The sequence below is a fragment of the Nuphar pumila genome, chromosome 12 (genome assembly GCF_984573655.1).
Source record: "Nuphar pumila chromosome 12, dmNupPumi1.hap1.1, whole genome shotgun sequence".
Classification (NCBI taxonomy): Eukaryota; Viridiplantae; Streptophyta; class Magnoliopsida; order Nymphaeales; family Nymphaeaceae; genus Nuphar; species Nuphar pumila.
In genome coordinates, this window is record NC_143260.1 from 69,742,382 (window position 1) to 69,763,901 (window position 21,520).

Genomic DNA, 21,520 nt, shown 5'->3' on the forward strand with positions numbered 1-21,520 from the left:
AGTCGACTGAATAGAACATGTGTTTTCCAAAAAATTTAGCAGCAGTCGACTAATGCTTTTTATCAGTCGACCGAACAGAATGTTTATTTTTCAGAAGTTTTTAGCAGCAGTCGACTAAAAGGTTTTTTAGTCTACTGATGATATTATGAGTCGACTAACTTTTCTTAAGTCGACTAAGTTTCAAAAGTTCAAATTTTCAAACGGCTCGATTAATAGATCAGTCGACCGACGATAACTATCAGTCTACTAATAACTAACTATTAGTCGACTAACTGATGTTTCAGTCGACTAATTTTGCCGTTTTCCTGAAACTTCAAAAAGGCGTGCTTTTTCATTTTTCAAACGTTTTGATTGTTCAAAATTGACAGTTTTGACACCCTTTCATACTCTTAACGTATGGAATCTTTTAACTATAAATATGAGTGCATTCTACACTCAAAAATATGAAATTCAATAGAATTATATTGAATTACTTCTTGCTTTTCACTCCTATCCATTCAAGTATTTGTTTTCTCACTCACGTGATACTTTCACTTCAGTTTTTCACTCAAATCACTTTGAGAGATAGTGAATTCGTGAGTAGAGTGTTTCAACAACCTCAAAAGCCAATTGCATCTCATTTGCATTCAAAAGGAAGGCTCATAGGTTGTATTGTAAGTTGTTATTTCTTTTGTGTAAAAAGAAGGACTCCTTGGTGAAAAGGACTTGTTTGCTTTCAGTAGGATTTTACTGAAAGTGGGACCGGTTATGGTCTGTGTGATCTTGTAGTTTACAAGGTTGATAGTGGAAAATCTCAAGCGGGTTTTGCTTGGGGACTGGATGTAGGTCGGGTTTGACCGAACCAGGATAAAATCTTGTGTTCTTTGTGTGTTTGCTTTGAGATTTGCAAAATCATTCAATATTCCGCAGAAAGTTTTAAAAGCACTATTCACCCCCCTCTAGTGCTCGTTGCCTCGATCCTAGTGCACTTTCATTTGGTATCAAAGCACAGGTTTGCTATTACTTTGATTTGACCATCATCTAGCATGGCAACTACAACATCTCAGCATAAAGAAGGAAGTTCCTCTGTTCGTCCTCCTCTCTTCAACGGAACAAACTATGGATACTGGAAAGTAAGAATGACAATATTCTTGCAATCCATGGATCTCGATATCTGGAGAGTTGTTTCAGAAAAGTACCAAACTCCATCAACTGATTTCAGCCGATGGACCGATGATGAAAAGAAGACTGCTTCACTGAATGCGAAAGCCATGAATGCATTGTACTGTGGCGTTGACAAGGTAGAGTTCAATCGCATCTCTCAATGCTCTACAGCAAATGAAATCTGGCATACTCTTCTTGTGACTCACGAAGGTACGTCAAAGGTAGAAGAATCTAATGAAGAAGTCGCCAACATGTGTTTTGTAGCACAAGAAGATTCGGTAAGTCAATCTGACTATGATGAGTTATTTGAAGCATTTAATGATTTATATGCTAAATTTAAGAGTCTTAGTTCTAAAAATAAAGAGTTAAAAACTGAAAATTTAACTCTTGACTCTCAAAATAAAGTGTTACTTTAAGAAATAGAAGATCTCAAGAAGGAAAATTCTTGCCAAGCACTTGAGATAAAAGAAATTGGAGTTAGAACCAATCTCTTACAAAATGAAATATTTAGTCTTAAAGAAAAGTCAAAAGATCTTCTTTCTATAGTGACCAAATTCACAAATGGTCAAGAGAATCTAGAAAAACTTTTTGGTTCTCAAAGATGCTCGGTTAATAAAACCAGATTGGGATATAGCTTCTTTGATACTCAAAATAGACCAAACTATGTGGTGAAAAATCAAAGACATTATTCTCAACCTTTCGTTCATAAAACTAAATTTTCTAGTTCTAATAGAAATGCATCTAGAAATGTTTATTCTAAATCCTTTTATAGAAAGAATACTTATTATCAAAGGAAACCAAAATCCAAATGGATATGGGTTCCTAAGACTAACTCTCATGGACCCGAAAATAGAAAGGGGTCAAATGCTCTGTTTTCTGATTTTGTTGTAGGTGCACAACATAAGGAGCAAATGGATATTGGACAGCGGTTGTTCCAAACATATGACTGGAAGGCCGGAGTTATTTTCCACCCTCCAAAATAAGGATGGAGGAACCGTCACCTTTGGTGACAATAACAAGGGAAAAGTGATAGGTATTGGTAATCTAAAAATTCCCTTGATAGAAAATGTTCTTTTAGTAGATGGTTTAATGCATAATTTAATATCTATTAGTCAATTATGTGATAAAGGTTTTCATGTTTCTTTTGAAAATGATTTATGCTTAATTTTTTATTTTCAATCTAAAAAGATCATTTTTAAAGGTAAAAGAAGAAACAATGTGTATGAACTATATCTAGATGAATTACCCTCTTTTAATGAAAAATGTCTTATTGTTTCAAATGAAATTCAATGGTTATGGCACAAGAGACTTGGACATGTTAATTTTAAAATTATTTCAAAATTATCCAAGAATGATCTTGTAAGAGGCCTACCTAGAATACCATATAAAAAAGATCACTTATGTGATGCTTGTCAAAGGGGTAAACAAATCAAGAGTTCTTTTAAAGCTAAAGATATAGTTTCAACAAAACGTCCTCTTGAAGTTTTACATTTAGATCTATTTGGACCATCTAGAATTCAAAGTTTGAATGGTAGCAAGTATGCTTTTGTTATAGTAGATGATTATTCTCGGTTTACATGGGTGATTTTTCTAAAAAGCAAAATTGATGCTTTTTTAGAATTTTCTAAACTTTGTAGAAGAATTACAAATGAAAAATCTACATCTATTATTAAAATTCGTAGTGATCATGGTGGTGAATTTGAAAATGAATCTTTTCTTAAGTTTTGTGATTTACATGGTATATCTCACAACTTTGTTTTTCCTAGAGCAGCTCCACAAAATGGAGTTGTTGAAAGAAAGAATAGAACTTTGCAAGAATGTGCTAGAACCATGCTTCAAGATAAAAATTTACCAAAATATTTTTGGGCTGAAGCAATTAATACAGCATGTTATGTCTTAAATCGTGTTCTTATTCGACCAATCTTACATAAAACATGTTTTGAATTGTATTATGATCGTATACCAAAGATCTCATATTTTAAAATTTTTGGTAGTAAATGTTTCTTGTTAAATACCAAAGATAATCTTGATAAGTTTGATTCAAAATCAGATGAATCAATATTTCTTGGATATTCTTCTAGAAGTAAAGCATATCGTATTTTCAATAAAAGAACATCTTGTATTGAAGAATCTCTACATGTTGCATTTGATGAGAATTGTGAGCAGGTTATTCCTCTAAATGAAGAAGAAGAAGCAATACTTCAAGAAGAACCCTTGATAGCAATACACCACTCTTCAACCGGTTTGGAAAGAAGTTCCTAATCATCCACATGAACAAGTTATTGGTGAAATAAAGAGTGGTGTCCAAACTAGAAGGCAGTTAGAAAAATATATTGCAAATGTTGCTTTCATATCTAAATTAGAACCAAAGAATATCAATGAGGCATGTGATGATGAATTTTGGCTTTTAGCCATGTCTGAAGAACTTAACCAATTTACTAGGAATGATGTTTGGGATCTAGTTGATAGACCAAAGGATCATCCAGTAATTGGAACAAGATGGGTCTTCCAAAATAAGCTGGATGAAAATGGTGAAGTCATTCGTAACAAAGCAAGGCTAGTGGCACAAGGCTATAATCAAGAAGAAGGCATAGATTTTGATGAAACCTATGCACCAGTGGCTCGATTAGAGTCAATTCGTATGATGCTTGCTTTTGCTAGTTACATGAACTTCAAGTTATATCAAATTGATGTTAAGAGTGCATTCTTAAATGGACACATCAATGAAGAAGTTTATGTAGAGCAACCTCCAGGCTTTGAAAATGAGAAATATCCAGAAAAGGTCTACAAATTGAAAAGAGCTTTGTATGGACTCAAACAAGCACCAAGAGCGTGGTATGAAAGACTACGAAATTTTCTAGAACAATCTGGTTTTTCCATTGGTCGGGTAGACTCCACTTTATTTATTAAACATTTTAATTCAGATATTCTTATTGTGCAAATTTATGTTGATGACATAATATTTGGTTCTACTAATGATTCTCTTTGTAAAGAATTTGCTAAGGCTATGTAGGAAGAGTTTGAAATGAGCTTGAAGGGCGAATTAAACTACTTCCTTGGACTTCAAATAAAGCAAACTGAAGAAGGAATCTTCATCAATCAGGGTAAGTATACAAAAGAACTTCTCAAGAGATTTGGGATGGACTCATCGAAATCAAGAAGGAATCCTATGAGTACAACTACTTCTCTTGATAAAGATGAAAATGGTAAAAGTGTAGATACTAAGCTCTACAGAGGTATGATCGGATCTCTATTATACTTAACTGCTAGTCGACCTGATATTATGTTTAGTGTTTGTATGTGTGCAAGATTTCAAGCTAATCCAAAGGAATCTCATTTAACTGTAGTAAAACAAATTCTTCGTTATTTGAAAGATACTTCAGATTTCGGTTTGTTTTACCCAAAATCATCTTCCTTTGATTTAGTTTCATATAGTGATGCAGATTTTGCAGGAAGTAAATCTGATCGCAAGAGTACTAGTGGAACTTGTCATTTCTTGGGAAATTCCTTAGTCTCTTGGTTTAGTAAAAAGCAAAATTCAGTATCACTCTCAACAACTGAAGCTGAATATATAGCGGCTAGTTTAGCATGTTCACAAGTACTTTGGATGAAACAGACCTTAAAAGATTTTGGTTTAAACTACTCCACAACAACTATTTATTGTGATAACACTAGTGCTATAAATCTTTCGAAAAATCCTATTCAGCACTCAAGAACTAAGCATGTTGAAGTTAGACATCATTTTTTAAGAGATCATGTGTTAAAAGGAGATATTTCGTTAAATTTTATTTCCACTAAAGAACAACATGCCGATATCTTCACTAAACCTCTTAAAAATGAAGATTTTATGAGAATTAGGAGAGAACTAGGTATTTGCTCATTTTTGGATTTATAAAAATGCTGATTTTTGAACAAAATCTCAAAATCGCACTATATTAGTCGACCGATAAAATTCTAGTCGACTGATGTTTTATATTTTGGAATGTATCGCATCATATTAGTCGACCAATATATTTCTAGTCGACTGATGATATTTTTAGAATAAGTCGCACTTTTTAGTCGACCGATAAAGTTTTAGTCGACTAATTTTTTTTTTTAAAAAAAAATTTAAGTGAAGGGACCCGACACCCCTTGGATTTGTTTTTAAACCCGTTTTTTTTTTAAAAAAAAGGCATCGTTTCACTTCGTACCTTTTCGAAACCCTTAAACCAAAAACCCCTCTTTCTCTTTTGCCTCTCTCTCTCTCTTCCGAAAAACCCTCGGAGTGCCGTTCGACTCCATCATCGCCGGGATTTTCTTACCGTAACAGGGAGACGCCGGAATCTTGTGGCCGTAATCTTCAAACGCCGGAATCCTCTTGTAGTGACTGGCGCATCTTCAAAAACACGCCGGAACTCTCTTGCCGTGACAGTGCATTGCCGGAATCCCCTTTTGGCCGACCTCTCCTCACCGTCACGCATTGCTGGACGAATCCTTGCCCACAATGTTCTACCCAAAACTGGTTCTTTTGATTATTATTCCACAAATCTATCTACGGCTCTTTATGTTTTATTTAGAAATATTTCTGTCAACTGGGCCAATGTGCATTTTACAAACTTGTGGAAACAAAAACCATTTCTTCCTTATGGTTGTCTTTTAACCTGTATTTTTAGACATTTTAAAGTTCCTTTAACAAATGAAAAGTACATTGAGCAAAAAGAGTTCTTTGATCAAACAATTTTTAAAAGAATGAAAATTAAATATCTGCCTCCCTTAAATGTTGATCAAACTGAACCATCTAATCCTAATGAACCATCTATTTCTGAACCTTCACCTTCTGCGACACCTTCATCTCTTGCAAAAAGAAAGAAATTTTCGACAAATCAAGACCATAATGAAGTTATGCAGAGACTGGAAGCGTTGGAGCTGCATCAACACACCTTTCGTGAAGATGTGACTCAACAACTTGCTTCAATTCAGAAGGATGTAACTGCCATTAAGGATTTGCTAAACTCTCTTTTTTTATCTTTGATCTTTGAAAAACATACTTTATGGGTTGTAATATTTTAAACTTATCTCTATTTCTGCTTATGCTATTTTTGCCCTTACTCTTTTTTATTCTGACAAAGGGGGAGAAAAAGATAAAGATAGCATTACTTTGAAATTGCAGGGAGATCTTGAAAAAAAGATGATAGCAATTACATTACAGGAGATCTTGCATGAGAAATGCAAAATTAAGAGAAAAAGAAAGCTTTGAATGAATGTATTTCTAAATACATGAATACATGATGAATGGAAATGCAAACCAATCAATATGTGATATATGTGCTTTAAATGTGCTAACTTTTAATGTTTTGCAGCATATTGATAGGGGAAGTAAAATCTCCATCTATGCATCTAAATGCTTCATCTTTGATTAAGTTTGTCATCATCAAAAAGGGGGAGATTGTTACGACAATGAAGCCATACATGATACTTCAAGTACAAGGTTTTGATGATGAGCAAGTGGAATCAACTGCATTTCAGCTAAGGCTATGAAGAAATTGAAGAATTCAGTGAAGAATCTTTGAAGACTAGTGTGCAAATGTTTAATTCATTAAAAGTCTTAGATTCTTGTAAGAGCCTTACTTAGAGTGCATATTTAGGTTGCATTTCATCTTAAAAGTCCTTAGAAAAACTTTTCTAAAAGAAACACTTTTGAAAATCTTTTTAGAAAACTCTTTTCTTAAATTTTCATGTTTATTAGTTGACCAATAGACTTATCAGTCGACTAATCCTTTCGTGCTATATTTTCTAAAAAGTCATTCTTGTCAAATTAGTCGACCGAAGATTTTATCAGTCGACTGGACAGAATGTCTGTTTTCTGGAAAAATTAGCAGCACTCGACTAATGGTTTTATCAGTCGACTGAACAGAACATGTGTTTTCTGAAAATTTAGGAGCAGTCGACTAATGCTTTTTATCAGTCGACCAAACAGAATGTTTGTTTTTCAGAAGTTTTTAGCAGCAGTCGACTAAAAGGTTTTTCAGTCTACTGATGATATTATCAATCGACTAACTTTTCTCAAGTCGACTAAGTTTCAAAAATTTAGATTTTCAAACGGCTCGATTAATAGATCAGTCGACCGACGATAACTGTCAGTCTACTAATAACTAACTATTAGTCGACTAACTGATGTTTCAGTCGACTAATTTTGCCGTTTTCCTGAAACTTCAAAAAGGCGTGTCTTTTCATTTTTCAAACGTTTTGATCATTCAAAATGGACAGTTTTGACACCCTTTCATACTCTTAACGTATGGAATCTTTTAACTATAAATATGAGTGCATTCTACACTCAAAAATATGAAATTCAATAGAATTATATTGAATTACTTCTTGCTTTTCACTCCTATCCATTCAAGTATTTGTTTTCTCACTCACGTGATACTTTCACTTCAGTTTTTCACTCAAATCACTTTGAGAGATAGTGAATTCGTGAGTAGAGTGTTTCAACAACCTCAAAAGTCAATTGCATCTCATTTGCATTCAAAAGGAAGGCTCATAGGTTGTATTGTAAGTTGTTATTTCTTTTGTGTAAAAAGAAGGACTCCTTGGTGAAAAGGAGTTGTTTGCTTTCAGTAGGATTGTTACTGAAAGTGGGACCGGTTATGGTCTGTGTGATCTTGTAGTTTACAAGGTTGATAGTGGAAAATCTCAAGCGGGTTTTGCTTGGGGACTGGATGTAGGTCGGGTTTGATCGAACCAGGATAAAATCTTGTGTTCTTTGTGTGTTTGCTTTGAGATTTGCAAAATCATTCAATATTCCACAGAAAGTTTTAAAAGCACTATTCACCCCCCCTCTAGTGCTCGTTTCCTCGATCCTAGTGCACTTTCAGATTTCTGAAGAAATATAAGGATTTTTTGAAAATCGATTTTGAGAAATGTGAAATAACTTTGAAAAACTTGATTTTTTTGAATTCAAACTTTGAAATTGAAAATATAACTTAGAAAAAATCGAATTTGGAACTTGGGAAATACTTGAAATATCATTGGCAAATCCATATTTTGAGAAAATTGATTTTTGAATAAGACTTAGAAAAATTTGAGAAAACTGATTTCTCTGAATTGAAATTTGAATTGGAATTGGCAAATGCATGAAATGAATGAATATGGATTTGAGGAATTGAGAAATACTTTTTGTATTTTTGAGAAATGCAGTGCATTTTGAAGTTAGCCTAAGAGTGTAGGCTGAATGTGGCTAATGTGAAGATCATAAATCTAGATATCCTTCATATTCTGACTATGGCCATAAATACGAATTCCACCAAGTTTATAAACTTCATAAAAGCTAGTGCATGTGCCATTCGTGTAGACCATAGTGAGTTTGAATATGCATGAATCATCATCCATCACACATTAACATTATTTAAAAAAATAAACTATATGCAATGTTGGCTCAGCTAAGCAGGAAATGTAAATTCTTATTCCAAAGTTTAATTTAATTTACATCACTATTGAAATTTAAATACATGAAAAATAAAGTCTTCAATGTACCTGCAAAACTAGAAAACTTGGTTAATGAAAATATGTTGGCTTTTCTAGATTTATCCAGTAATATCTAGAAATTACTGGATTTTGCTAGATATAAGCCTTTTCCATGATTCCCTTAAATCAAAATTGATAAAGTATGAAATAAAATTGAATAAATATGAAAGAGAAAATATGAAATTTCGAAATTGGGGTCAAAATGACCAAAATACCCCTAATAACAAGACTATGGCCTTGAAATTAGAGTTTTTAGAAAGATATTTTGATAAAATGCAAGTTTTGAAATACAAATAATGATAAATCAAACTAAATAAGATATGATATGATTAAAAATATGAAAATTAGGGTTAGGGATTTCGAAATTTAGGTCAAATGACCAAATTGCCCCCGATAGCAAGACTATGGCCTTGAAATCAGGGTTTTTAGAAATAGATTTTGGTAAAAACTTAAGTTTTATGCACTAAATGAAATCAAATGAGCACAAAATTAAACCTAAAGCATCCTAATATGATTATGAACATGATTAAACCCTAAAAATATATGCTTATGCACGAAAATCCAATAATATCACAAAAACTGTGATTTTAGCAGTGTTTTTGGATCTTTCAGAGACCCTATTTTGCAACTTGCTTAATTCAGCCATCAATTGGATTCCAAAATTCATCAAATTTGGTACCTGCACTTTTTATAACCTTAATATCAAATTAGAATTATAAAAATATTTTTTTGGAATTAAATTAATCCGAAAATTGCATTAAACCCTAAAAATATGCTATTTTGACCTAGTTCACCAACCAGTCTCAGTCCAAGACCCGAACCAGGGGTCAAATCTTCATAAAAATCCATGAACTTTTACAGAGACTAACTAAGAAGAAAAACAGAGATTTCCCAATTGACAGATCGGTAAAATCATCTCCGGTTAGGGAGAAACCCTTCCGGCAATCTGAGCTAGAATATATTACTTTTAACAGGGATTAAAACGGCTACTTCAGATTGAAAATACAGACATAAATAGCACTCTTAAACAAAAATCTCTGAAATTTTAGTGGTTAATATTAGACAGAAAAATAATAATACTCACTCTTTATAGATCATGAATCGGATCTGTGGTTTGGGATTTATGACTAACACAAGTCTGATTAGGGTTTTGGTAAACCCTAATGAGTTTTAAATTTAAAAACAGATTCTCTGAAAGGGGAAAAATACTAAACAGTAATAAAAAATCCGAAAATTTCACAGCAGACAGATCTACTCAATGTGAATCCATATCACTTTACAGATCTAAAATCGGATATAAGATGAGAGAAATATCATCACAGCAAGTTACCTTCTTGATTTTAACCATGATTTTAAAGCTTTAAAAACCCGATTTGATGTTTGATTTTTTTTGACAGAGTTCCCGAGATCCAAAACCTCTGATTTTTCTACAGTAACTCAATAACTCATGCATGCACCACATATAAAAAAATCAGAAATAAACAATGAGTACTTCAATCCGAAATAACATTATCTTTACTGTTCTAAACCTAAAACACACAGAAATTTAAGAAACTTGACAAACCATGCATTAACTAATGTAAATCAATAAAATAAACCATAAAACAGTAAATAAAAATTATTTCTATGCTATAGAACGTAGAACAAACATGAATAAACCATAAAAATAAAATAAAAACAGGGAATCAATTTCTGAAATTTGATATCACCTTTAAAACATAGATTTAACCCATTAAAAGGGTAAATCATATATTTTATTGGTTAATAATGTAAAGAATCATATTAAAATCAATTCTAATGGATTAAAATCCCTGTAAATCAATAAAAATAGGGTTAGATCACCTTCTTGGATTGTTCTTGCTGATTCTTGATGGTTCTTAAGGTGAAACCATGGTTGAATCCATGAAATAGGAGGTATTAATGGCTAAAATTGATTTAAAACTATTAAAAACATGTAATAAAAGCTAAAAATTAAACAAAATAATTACCTTGAGGTGGCTGCAATGGAGGAAGGGCTGGAGAGGAGAGAGAAGCTCCAAGAATCCTAAGGAGAGCAAGTTGGAAAAATCGACCCCCCTATGGAGACTATTTATAGAATTTTTTTTGGTTTAAAAATTGGGAATTTTGAATTTTTTGGACTCTAACAAGGGGGGGCGATTTTTGGGTGGAAAGACCTAACTACCCCTAGCCTAAATTATCTAAACTAATGCCTAATTAACCCCTAGACTTTCCTAAAAAATCCCCAAATGTAATGCCACTTGGCATTTTCTACATTTGGCCTTTTAAAACACCTTTAAAAACCTTTTAAAAACACTAGTTTTAAAAACTAACTTTCAAAATGAGTTTTTCAAAATGGTTTTGACTCTTCTAAACCTCTAACACTAACCAAGACATCAACTAACCGTAGTCTAGCCCTGACTGACTCGAATATGGCACCACCTCGAGTGGGCCCTACTTGAGTTTTTCAAAAAGCGATTTTAAAACTTGAAATTGAAGGAGTTTTCAAAAGGATTTTCAAAGACAAACTTCAAAGTTATAATTTTTAAAATGGCATAGGGTCCTAACTAGGTTAGAACTCCTCTGGATATGGTGCCAACTGAGTGGGCACACATCGAATTTTGAAGAATTTTGAAATAAACACTGAAAATGGCTTTGAAAAGGGGTTAAAATCGACATTTGAAATTCAAGATCTTTGAAAATAGGGTCTCAAGCGAACTGGAACTCCGAGTTAGAGTCCTGAACTCTTAGGACTCTGAGATCTTAGATTTTAAAAGCCAAATGAAAGAATTTTCGAAAGATTTTATCAAGAAATGATAAAATAAGTCAGAAAACACAGTCAGGGTTAGACTCCTAACTCGACCGAACTCTAAAATAGAGTTTTGAACTAACTAGACTCTGTAAAATGACCTAAATTTTGAAAATAATCGAAAAAGACTGAAGATGGAAGTAAAACAGACTCCTGACCAGATTAGGACTCTGGGACAGAGTCCTGATCAGACTGAAACTTTCAAAACTTTAAGAAATTTGATGAATAGAGGAATTCAGAAGCGACACCACCTCAATGGGTCTCATCTGTGAATTGAAATCGATTAAAGTTTGAATTTGAAATGAATCCAGATTGTTTCTTTGAGAAAATATTTCGAAATATAAAGTCCTGGGGCTGGAAAATGACAGAGTATTGAATAAAAACCCAGGTTTTGAAATTGATTTTGAAATAAAGCTTTAAAATTCAAATCTGAATTGAATGTTTTAAAATAGGAGTGCTGGATCTCAAGAATGAGATGCAATGACACATGAAATGTAAGTACTGGATGAGGGTGAAAATTTGGGGTGTTTACAGATGCCCCTCTTTGCTTTTAAGCCGGTTGAAAGCCGAGCTTAGTGTCAAAGAAAACACACCAAATTTGGATTATAAAAATGCCTCAGTTAGATGAATCTGACTGGGTATGAAAGAATTAATTCAAATGATGATGGTAGATATGAAATGGAGAATAAGGAGAAAACTTTATTCCAAAAGAAGTGAGATTCAGGTTTTGCCCTTAACCTGGATGGGACGGGAAATACCTCGTATGGAACGAAGCTCAGGCTTAACCTTTAACTTGATTGAGAAATGAAATACCTCATCACGTGAGGCTCAGGTTTGTACCCTTGACCTGATTGGGCAATGAAATTGGAATACCTCATCAAAAAAGGCCCAGGTTTATACCCTTAACCTGATTGGGCAGAAAATGGAATACCTCATCAAAGGAGGCTCAGGTTTGTACCCTTAACCTGATTGGGCAATGAAATACCTCATCAAAGGAGGCTCAGGTTTATACCCTTATCCTGATCGGGCAGAAAATGGAATACCTCATCAAAGGAGGCCCAAGTTTATACCCTTAACCTGATTGGGTAGAAAATGGAATACCTCATCAAAGGAGGCTCAGGTTGGTACCCTTAACCTGATTGGGCAATGAAATACCTCATCAAAGGAGGCTTAGGTTTATACCCTTATCCTGATCGGGCAGAAAATGGAATACCTCATCAAAGGAGGCCCAGGTTTATACCCTTAACCTGATTGGGTAGAAAATGGACGGAATCCTCGAAAGAAGATACCGTGATGGAACCTTCGGATTTCCGCACAATGAATCCGATAGAGGTTTTGCAAAAGGAAGGAAATTGGGGTCCCTAAAGCTTGAAAAGGGATTGATTTTGGGCGCCTCATTGCTGAGACTAATTAACTTTTGAAATTGCCTTTTGCTGAAATTGGTGGCTTAACCTCAAGCCGAAATTGGACTGTCTATGGTGGGACAGTGGGGACACAGGGAAGTGTGCGAATCTGAGAGCCCGTGCGCTCAGATTATACCAAAGAAGGGAAGAAATCTTGAAAACTCCCGTTATCAAGTCATAAAAGGGATGGCGTTAGGATGCGCCAAAGACGAACCTCAAGCTCTCGCTTTATGTCAGGATAGCTATAAAATATTGTCAAAATGTTGAAAATTGTTGTTGATTCAAAATAATTGAAAGTGATGCACATTGTTTTGAAAGTATTCCCTCTTTTCTACCTGAAGTATTACCTCTGACTGGGCTTAACTCTGTAGAATCAAAATTCGAATTCAAATTGCTTGCGATTGACTTTCTTTCAAGGAAGCTATCAATTTCCTTGATATGGACGGGAAAGAAAATATTCTTGATATGGCGAGAGCTATTGGTGAAAGAATATTGATAAAAAAAATTCACAAAATTAAAGAAAATTCTTGATAAATTTGGCAGTCTGATATCCTGGGATTCTTTTCTCATGATGATCTTTCTGCACTCTCTTTTTTTTTTTTAGCAGATTGGAGCTCTCTTGGATTTTTCGGGAATTACATCACCCTTCATTTTGGAGATGTCCTAGCTTTTTCTCTCTTTATTTTTTGGAAGGGTACGTCACAAACTCCTTCATCTCAGAGATGTTCTGATCCTTCTTTTCTCTCAGGGATTATCTTGATAGTTATTGGCTCTTTGGTAGGAAATCTCTTGATGATAGCAGAAATTAAATATCTTTTAGGGTTTGTCGGTAGGCTCATCACACTCGCCTTCATCTCGATGGTGATCTGAACTTTTCCTGGAAGGATTCGTCACAAACTCCGTCATCTTGGAGATGATCCAAATCTTCTTTGGCCCCGGGGGTCGACTCGCTTAATTTGCCTTCATCTTGACGACAATTGAGAGATCCCTTTTGCAGATATTTAATTGCAGCTTAGGTGATTGAGGAGATATGGAGATTGAGTGGATTTTTCTGTATCACCCAGGATATTTCGACTGCTTTATTTTTCAAGAATGGTCTTTAAAAATGTGCCATTGACTGCGATCAATATCAATCACTCATGGCTTTGCAACAACATTGAATTCTCTTTGCTGGCTATATTGAGGATTTATTCTTCATCCTTTTGGTTGGCCAATAGAAAGATTTTGAATTTTGAATCCTTTTTCGCGAAAGCATTGTCCTTTCGGAAGTAATACCGAGGGTATTCTGAGGTAATAATTTTGTGCAATAAAGATTTTTGAAATCAACAAATATTTAATGACAAATTGGCAAAATTTTCTTGAAATCCTTTTGTGAAAGCGAGCATTTGAAGCACAACGCAACACATCCATGACAGAAATTCTCTTCTCCTTTCCCCAAAGGAGAAGATTCAGAAATTAGAATTGGGAATTACTCCTCTCTTCCCTGAAGAGGAGGTGTTTGCAAAACAAACTTTCGAAGAGAAATTAAGCTTTCGTCAAAACTTTCTAACATTAGGCTTCTCTTATGGAAAGGGGGCCGGAATTGGTGAGGTTGGTAAATTGGTCATGAAGGAACGAGTTCATCACACTCTCCTTGAAAAGAGGGTCCTTCATGATGAAATGGCCTAGTCTGAAATTATCGGGCCACAAGGAAAGCAAGTCTTCGTCGAGTCTCTCCCTATAAAAAGGGTTCCTTGTGTGAAATTTGGAATTTTGTTTTGCAAACGGTTCACAAAGACACGAGTCCCTTCAAACTCTCCCTGAAAAGGGACTAAGTGAACGAATTGGATAGCATGCGAAAAGAGCGAGCTCCCTCGAACTCTCCCTATAAAAAGGGTCTCTCGCAAGAGAAAATGATTGAAATTGGTATTGGATGACCAAAAGGGTCAAATTTTGGAAATTGGAATTTTGAAATTTGATATTTGAAATTGGAAATTGGAAATTGGAAATTGGAAATTGGAAATTGGAAATTGGAAATTTGGAAATTGATAATTGAAAATTGGAAATTGGAAATTTGGAAATTGATAATTGAAAATTGGAAATTGGAAATTGGAAATTGGAAATTGGAAATTGGAAATTTGGAAATTTGGAAATTTGGAAATTTGGAAATTTGGAAATTGATAATTGAAAATTGAAAATTGAAAATTGAAAATTTGGAAATTGATAATTGAAAATTGGAAATTGGAAATTCGGAAATTGATAATTGAAAATTGGAAATTGATTGACCCGAAGGTCGAAATTGTGAATTGGTTTACTGAGAATGACATGGGTTCTATAGGGATTCAGCCTAAGAACGACATTGGTTCAATTGAGAACGGCATTGGTTCGATTGAGAACGACATTGGTTCAATTAAGAACAACATTGGTTCCGCAGGAGTTCGACCTACGAACTATCAATTCCATAGGAATTCAACCTAAGGATCATAGCTTAAGAAGGAATGATTCCAACTTGTGAGCTTTGAATGGACCAGGTGCTAAACAGGGTTTTTGAGGGAAGATTCGAATCAGAATTCAATTCTTCAAGGAAAACTAGATGAATTGGATTTTGAAAGACAATTCGAGTCGAAACTCGGATCTTCTAGACCAACTCGCAGGATAGCTTGAGTAGAAGTTCGAACTTTTAAAGGAAAGCCAAGCGAATTGGATTTGAAAGAAAATTCGAGTCGGAACTTGGATTTTCTAGACCAATTCTGAATTGGATTTGGAAGAAGATTCGAATCGGAACTCGACTCTTCTAGACCAATTCTAGAATCTAGAGGAAAGAAAATTATACGAATTGGATTTGTAAGAAAATTTCAGTCGGAACTTGGATTTTCTAGACCAATTCTGAATTGGATTTGGAAGAAGATTTGATTCGGAACTCGACTCTTCTAGACCAATTCTAGAATCTAGAGGAAAGAAAATTATACGAATTGGATTTGTAAGAAAATTCCAGTCGGAACTTGGATTTTCTAGACCAATTCTGAATTGGATTTGGAAGAAGATTCGAATCAGAACTCGACTCTTCTAGACCAATTCTAGAATCTAGAGGAAAGAAAATTATACGAATTGGATTTGTAAGAAAATTCAAGTCAGAACTTGGATTTTCTAGACCAATTCTGAATTGGATTTGGAAGAAGATTCGAATCGGAACTCGACTCTTCTAGACCAATTCTAGAATCTAGAGGAAAGAAAATTATACGAATTGGATTTGTAAGAAAATTCAAGTCGAAACTTGGATTTTCTAGACCAATTCTGAATTGGATTTGGAAGAAGATTCGAATAGGAACTCGACTCTTCTAGACCAATTCAAGACATTTAAAGGAAAGAAAAGTTGATAAGTATAAAGATGACATTTGGGACTAGTTCAACTAGCACGAGCTTCAGATTTTGGAAGCGTACCAGTACGAGCACTGGATTTTGAAAGATTACCAGTACGAGCACTGGATTTTAAATGGTTACCAGTACGAGCACTGGGTTTTAAATGATTACCAGTACGAGTACTGGGTTTTGAAAGTTTACCAGCACGAACACTGGATTTTGAAAGATTACCAGCACGAACACTGGATTCTGAAGAATTACTAATTGATTTAGATCGAAAATTTTCAGTCTTCACCCTTACGACAACTTGGGCGACTGTCGGGGCCTCAGGATTTATCCCTTATCCTGAATGGGGAGTTCGATGCAAATGCAAATCGATGTAGATGAATGCAGATGAATGCAAATGAATGCATGCAAATGCAAATGAATGTAAATTGGTGCACATGTGTGCAAAATGAGAGATTTGTTTGATCCTGCCTGCATACAGAAAGTTTTGAAGCCAATTTTCAAAATAATGCCTCAGTATAACTGGGGAGTGAGAGTTTGGATGAAAGGATAAGTAGTTGATATTTGATGAGAATTCTCTGAGGATAACGAGGTAAAAAACTGACAATGAGCTTCTTGGTTGATCAGAGAGGCACTTTGAAAAAGGTTACCCCTTATAAGAAGACATTTAAACATTTGCAAATATGGAATATAAAAGATGACGCAAGGCCATAAGAAAGATTGACAAATTTATTAATGCATTGAAGAAGGAAATAACAAATTGATAGCAGAACTGGGACTACATTGTCCCTTCAAAATGACAAAATGATGAAAGTGACATAGTCTCGACATTGTCAATTTTTAGAAAACTTGCTCAGGATGGTCGACTGGTATCTTCCTCATCTTCAATAAGGATATTCTTGTCGATGCAATTTTGAATGATATTCTTCAACACGAAACAATTCTCAGTGTCATGTCCCACTGCTCGATGAAATTTGCAAAATTTTCCTTTGAATCTGCCCATGATTGTTAAGGGATCAGCTGCTTTAGGTAAACGGATCATATCTTTCGCGAGCATGTATTCCAAAACACTCTCTAGTGTCTGGTCCAAAGGGGTGAACTTTCGATCTGTACTCCAATCCTTGCGCTTTGGCTTTTCTTGATCTTTCTCTTTATGCTGAGGACTAGATTGAAGAGGCCTATCATTGTTGGAGAACTTTCATTTTTGGCCCTTGGATCCCTCTGAATAGTGATCATGATTCTTCTTATTGCTTTTGCTATCATTGGCAGAAAGAGTGAAGTGAGCCTTCGGAGATCTTACTGTATCTTTCGCGAGCATGTATTCCAAAAAACTTTCAAATATTTGATCCAAAGGGGCCATCTTGCGGTCCTGATTTCGATCATCATGTTGTACCTCTTGTCGAGTGCTTGATTTCTGCTGAAACTTGGCAAAGATAGTCGACTGGTATTCTTTCTCACCCTTAACAAAGAAATTCTTGTCGATATAATCTTGGACGATATTCTTAAAGATGAAACAATGTTCAATATCGTGCCCCGTTGTTTGGTGGAATTTGCAGAAGCGGTCTTTCCATTTCCCTAGGGCGACCAGAGGATTAGCAATTCTTGGAAGCTTAACCATTCCTTTGCTCAGCATGTATTCAAGGACCTCTTCGAGGGGCTGATCTAGAGGAGTGAATTCGCGATCGTAACCCTAACCGTCATGCTTTTTCTTCTCTTTCTGTTGACTCAATTTTTCACTCTGCTTTAAAGGTTTCTCTTTCTGACTTGTATGATTGCCTTTGTTATTTTTGCAATCACTGCGATTGGCATCAACGAAGAAGATGTGTTTTGTCTTCTTTTCTGAATCTTGATTATTCCTGACGGAGGTGATGCCATCATGGAAATCTTTGTTCCTGAAGACCTTCTTTCCCTTGTCATGAGCTTGCAAATATTTAATCATCTTGGCCATTTCCTTCAGCTGTATTTGGACTGGATCATCCATTGCTTGATCTTTCAATTTATAGGTTGTCCCTTGTCTATGAGAGGATCTTTGAAGTGTGTGCCAGACTTCATACTCTTCATCAGTGCCACCTACTAATTCTGATTCATCAGATGTATCCTCGTGTTGGATATGTTTCTTGGATAGTTTCAAGACCTTCTTGGCTGACCGGCCTTTTGCCCTCTGCTTGACCTGGATCTTTTCTTTACTAGCTTCAGCTTGTTCTGCCAACATTTTGGTCATCACCTCTTTGAACATAGCATACGTCTGAGGATCAACATCATCCTCTGCTTGTTGACCCTGGCTTCTGACTGATCGGGGTGAGTCCATTTCTTCTTCTGAAGCGATCGAGTATGCCACGCCTTCAACTGCTGCGGTTTTTCTTTCCAGACCTTGTATGAACCATTGAATGTCACGACAACTCTCTGGAGATTGCTAACGCTCTCTGCAGGGCAGAATTGATGGTTAGGCTTTTGAAGGAAATTTGGTTTGGAGGAAAATATTTATTGAGAATTTTTGTAGACAATTGAAAGAGTATCCCATTAGTAGGGATTGAGTCGTCGCTGAGATTACGACAATTGCGCTGCTATTCCTTTGCAAAAATAAGCAACTGAAAAATATGCCTTGTTACCTAGGTGAGGTCATCAAACCAAGATAGGATGAAATTTAAAAGAATTTTATTTGAAAAAAAAAAAGACATGATTTTATTAATAATAGACTCGACAAAGGGGAGGGGGACGGACAATTTTTCACCACTCCTGATAATCAGAAGACACACGAGGGCCAGAAAAAATAGTAAGATTAACAAAGGAATCCCAGCCATGTCTGACAGAATGGTATGCTCCGGACCACTGATCTGATGCGAGGTCGAATTCTGGCAGAACCCCTACTAGTGGGCGAATCTCTACGCACTTCTGCCTATGAGAGAACTATCTGACGCACCGCTCCAGATGATAGTATGCGTAGAAAAAGGGGCCAAGTAGCCTGAACCGCTTGCCATAAGCGTAAGTATATCTGGGAGGTGATTCCTGACGATCAAAGTAGTCCCATACGACTTCTTCCTCCTGAAGGTTGTCGATCAAGAATCGGTATCGCGCAACTGGCAGAAGCTATTTACCATTGTATCTGAAGGAATTGGCTCGGGCTGGCACATGCCGGAGGAACCAAGACTGTAATGCATAGATGCACCCTTCGACTAGCATCGATTCTCCAAGTGTGAAGCGGGTCAACCCCCGGTATAGAAAGGCGAGTGCGGCCATGGCTATCGAGAGGCCACTGTCGACTTCCCCATCTCCTTAGAAGCTGAACTATTCTGATATCTATATAATTCCGTTCATCAGGAAAGAAAGCTAATCCCACCGTGCATAGAACCATCGCGTGCTGGATTCTCTCTCGAGTTGTCTTAGACAATGAGCTGACTTCCACAAATGCCCCATACTGTCTGTAGATTTCAAGCAGGTCCACATATTCGTTTCCATCCTCCTCAATCAAGGGCCAAGACTTGCGTCCTGTCATTCGAGCTAAGGCATCCTTAGGGTCCAGACCCTTGACATTGATCAAAAACTGTTTCTCCAATGGGTCTCCAGGCTGACCGGCTGGCTTAGGTAATCCCATAATCTCTGAAAATTCATCTATCAGCACCGTCATCTCGCCCCACGGGAACCAGAAGGTAGAAGTGCTCGGATTCCACCGCTCTGCTAGTGCATGGATCAAGTTGCCGTTGACTGTCTGCTTTCCCACTGCGGACGCCAGTTCTAACCCACAATCGTTCAAATGGTCCGGAAACATACGATAGAAGTTTTTGAGCAATGAATAATACCACCGGGGAAAGAAGGATCCGGTGCTGAGGACTCGATGTTCGGGAAGACTTTGTCGCACCTCGTAGGAGATGTAACCCTCAAGGAAGACTGAATCAAGCTGACTGGATGCCATCAGACTGGAAAACATGGAAAATTGGAATAAGACTTGGGAAAATACAAGAAATTTGAGGAAAATGCAGGCAGGATAAAAATAAAGCAGGAAATTCGAGATCCAGAAGACAGGAAAGATGGGAAATCACCTGGAGTTTTGAGGAAAATGGAGGAATTTTATGAAAATCATCCAGGGTTTAATGAAATATAAGGAAGTACTTCATAAAATGAAGTGTTTTGAAAATCGTCCAGGATTTAAAACATGGACAGTACATGGACATGGATTGGGGAATTTTGAAAAATCGTCCAGTATTTTTAGAAAATTGGGAAAATATGGAAAATAAAAGGAAATGACTATAACATATTCAATCACATTCTGCACAAACAAGTATGCACATACAACATTCCCTAAAAGCTGACTCTAGATGCACAAATTTTGAAATAGTTGTAGGACCTTAATCCTAACTCTAAGGTTCAGATCAACTGTATCCAATCCAGTTATGCCTATATACTCAAGCCAAGGCTCGATGTACGTGGCATAAAATCAATTCCTCCGGTTCTAGGTTCAAGTTTTCCAACATCCTTGAGCACCTGCCGATATACGTTGGACTATGGCCCTTGGTACGTGGCAGGGGGGTTTTCACCCAAATAGGTGGCCCAGTTGTGAGGCTCTGTCCCGAACTATGGTTCTGGAAGAGAGCCCAGCAACGTGAAGACCGAGACAATATAGGTGGGGTGATTTTTGAAATATGAGCACATGTAAGCAAATCATAAGGCTCTAAAACCTAAAGAGATAGAGATTTTGAAAATTTTGAAAATGCAAACATTGTTTTCAATCAAACCTAGATTGAGGAGGGTTGTGTTAGACCTAAGTCTATGTGAGCATGAAAATTTCCTCCTCAATATAGTCCTACCAAACCATACCTAGTCTACATGCAATCCATGTCAGCTGGGTTTGAGTCTAGGCTCCTAGGTTCACATGATATCATGAAATAAAAGCTGACATTCCATGGAACACGATTTTGACAATTTGAACTAAGCAAAGCATTAGATTGATCAGGCGAAGACAGGTCCCATCACGGTCGCCAAACCTGTTATCATCGCAAAATTTTTAACTTTTGCGAGTCAAACTGACCTTTGAAATAGTTTTTGAAAATAACTCGCCTCCATTTTAAAATGCGGGATAATTCCGAAGAATGGGACTCGCCTGTCGGTACAAGGTTCGACCGTTCCTGCCACCTTTAACAGGGGTAATCGAACCAAGGATCAATCTACTGCTCTGCTCTATTTAACTTGTCTAAATCATATTCTAATTTCTAAATGCACATAGAATCAAGCATGTGCTATGTATTTCTGAAAATGCATATTTGAAAACATGATGTTTGCTTCAAAGATTGGAAAATATTTGGAAGATTCTTGGAAAATAAACTCT